We start from the raw sequence: 3,386 nt of genomic DNA, 5'->3' as shown, positions 1-3,386 counted from the left end.
ATCTCAGACTGGATCTGTCTAAAGCGGTTCATATCGTGGACTAAAGCCCCAAGCTGTTACGACACAGGGTTAACCTCTCTCCTCAATTAAACCAGCCACACAGGAAAAGTTCACCTTATGCCATAATCTGTTAAATTTCGAGACGCAAAGATCCATTTACAGAGGTCACAATTTAAAGTAAAATTAACAATTTTGTTATTTAAGTCCAACAGAGAATAATAAAACAAACAACTATTTAGAACTCCCTTCGGTTAAACGTATCTTTGACCTCCCACTCTACAATACAGGTCCGATAAAAAAAAAACGATTAAGGTTTACAAAAAAAAACACATTTCAAAACCAGTCAGCTTTGTCGATTCTCCATTGTATACTTTCTTCTGTAGAGCTTTCTCTCGGTTGGCATCGATGTTCTGCTATGCAAACTTCTTATGGACAGGTACCTTTCAGAAAGTCCTTCAACTCGCAATCTATCTTTCTGGATGTCCTTAGCAGTTCTCCCCATAAATGTCCAGTTTTATATCTCTAAACATCGGACCATTTCATTGATTTTGAAGTCATCAAGTATTTCAAACTCAATTTGATTTCAGTTTGTTGGGGCAAAATTTAAACTGGCCGAATTTGAATTGGTTTGCGTTTTGTGGCAACTCAGCTATTGATTTCACAGTCAAATGTAACATTTAACTTCTTTCAGAACACTTTGTGCCAGCTTCCAATCTCTCTTAAATGTAACATATATGTCTACATCTTAACAACAGTAACTTTTATCTGCCTTGTATAGCTTTCCATAAATTTGATCAACTTAGTAATTTCACATGATAGTCTTTTCTGTTCCAAAAAGCCCCATTTTCTCTCATCCTTCCTTTACCTAAATTCTTCTTTCCAGTTATCATTCTAATTACTTACATTGTTACTGGTATTCTTCGACAAAGAATTACATTGTGTGTATGCGTGTGTGTGTATGTGCTTGCATGTGTGTATGCATATGCGTGTATATGTATGTATGTGTGTGTGCATTTTGTGAATAATTCTCTGTAATTGGACTGTGATGAAAGACTGAAATATTATCACATTCCCATATGAAAGAGTAAATGTGCAACGTTTCCAAGCGTTCTGATATCAAAGAAATGTAAAAACCTCCTTTATTCATGGATTGGGAAAGTGAACAAAGTGTCCATGGAAGGAACAGCAGTAATGTAATGAACCTTTACAGGGATCATTGAACGACCAAATAATTAGTTTCCTCTTGAGAGTTTACATTCACCTTGTTTTTTTTTCTATTCTGTGTTGCACACGTTTTTATCAACATGCAATCAACATCGGTGACAAAACCAGAAGATGCTGGAAATGCTCATTAGTTCTGTCATTATCTCTTGTGAGTAAGCAGATTCAACATAATGTAGAGGAATGGGTCTGGGTTGTTTGTGTTTGGCCAATAGTGGTCAGCGATGTGCCGCTTAGGTGCATTAGTCAGGGGTAAATGTAGAGTAACAGAGTAGGGGAATGGGTCGGAATGGGTTACTCTTCAATGGGTCAGTGTGGACGTGCTGTTTGAAATGGCCTGTTTCCCACCGTCGGGAGTCTATGATTCTATGATTTCTTCATAAAAAGGGTGGTCAGCGCCAGGATCAAGAATGACTCCGAGCATGCTCAGGGCATACTGAAGTGGAAGGGTAAACAGTCAGCGGTCGTGGTTCACATTGACACCAATGACATAGGTAAGAAGAGTGAAAGGTTGGAAGATCCTGCAAAGAAAGTTAAGGGAGTTAGGAGTGAGTTTAAAATGAGGATCTCTAGGATTATGTTCTTGGGATTACTCCCCGGGCATCTGGAAGTGAGACAAGGAAGAGGAAGATAGTCGCGTTGAACATGTGGCAAAGAGCTAGTTTGGGAGGAGGGTTTCTGATTTTTGGATGATTCCGATCGCGTTCAATGCAGATGGGTACTGTACAAAAAGGACACTTTAACTGGAGGGCTCCAACGTCCTGGAAAGGAGGTGTGATCGTGCAGATTTAAGCTAATGATGCAGGAGGATGTGAACCAAAGCAGCAGGTTAGAAAATGAACAGAAAGTAAAGGTTGTCAATTAAACATACAGAACCATTGTAATGACCATGCTAAGGGAACAATTTTAAAAACGTGAGTTGAAAGTTGGAGTAAATGATAGGCTCACTATTATCAGGGATCAATAAATAAGGATGGAGCGCCTGTGCACACAAGTATTAAAAGAGAAAGATAAATCGATAGAACCTATGTTAAAACGTTTTCTAACTAAATGCGTGCAGTATTTGGAATAAAATGAATGCAGTGATAGCGCTAACAGGTATAAATAGGTATGGCATGGTGGGCATGACTGAAATGTGGTTACATGAAGGTCAGGACTAGGGTGTTAAATGTCCAAGGCTACTCAGTATTCAGACAAGAAGGAGCAGCAGGTGGAGTGCCTATATTCCTTAAGGAGTATGTCAAGGTTGTATTAAGAAATGATATTAGCGCGTGGGACAAATCTGATGAATCTGTCTGGTTTGAAATAAAACACATTGAAAGAAACCTATTGGTAGGAGCATTTCCAGCCCACAAATTACACCCCCCACGACAAATTACTTTCAAAGTAGGAAATAGCATGAACCAGGAAATAACGATGGCTTGAGACAAGAGCACAGGAGTGATTATGGGAATGTAAGCATGCAAATTGACTGGATTAATCAATTTGGCAAGGGGAGCCTCAAAGAACGATTCGTCGAATATATGATGGATTATTTATTTGATTAACATGTAATGGAACGAACCAGAGAACTGACTTTGTTATTACGTAATGAGGAAGGAGTGATAAATCATATTGTAGCACAGGATCATCTTAGAAAGAGTGACCACAACATGTTGGAGTTTCAAATTCAGACTGTAACAGCGAAGACAGAGTCACATAGGAGAGGTTAAATATTGGACAATCATAATTTTACTGGCCTGAGGAAGGGCTTGGCCTGAGTGGACATGTCAAAAAGATTAAAGTGCAAAACATTTGAAGAACAGTGTTAACTACTTTGGGAGACAGTCAAAACCCCTCAAATAAAGTGTAATCCTGAGTGGAAGAGGAATTGTAAAAAGTTGAAAAGCAACCCATGTCTTAACAAGGAAGTCAACAATAAAATGAAGGTTCTTGCCTGGTGGTATTATCGCTGACTGCTAATCCAGATAATGTTCTGGGGACTCAGGTTCAAATGCCGCCATGGCAGATGGTGGAATTTAAATCCAATGTGAATCTGCAATTAAGAGTCTATTGATGATAATGAATCCATTGCTCATTGTTGGAAACACCCATATGTTTCATGAATGTTCCTTAGGGACGGAAACCACCATTCTTACCTGGTCTGACTAATATGTGACTTCCAA

The sequence above is a fragment of the Chiloscyllium plagiosum genome, chromosome 8 (assembly GCF_004010195.1).
Source record: "Chiloscyllium plagiosum isolate BGI_BamShark_2017 chromosome 8, ASM401019v2, whole genome shotgun sequence".
In the NCBI taxonomy this organism is placed as follows: Eukaryota; Metazoa; Chordata; class Chondrichthyes; order Orectolobiformes; family Hemiscylliidae; genus Chiloscyllium; species Chiloscyllium plagiosum.
The sequence above is the reverse complement of the archived record's forward strand: the minus strand, read 5'-3'. Positions refer to the sequence as shown.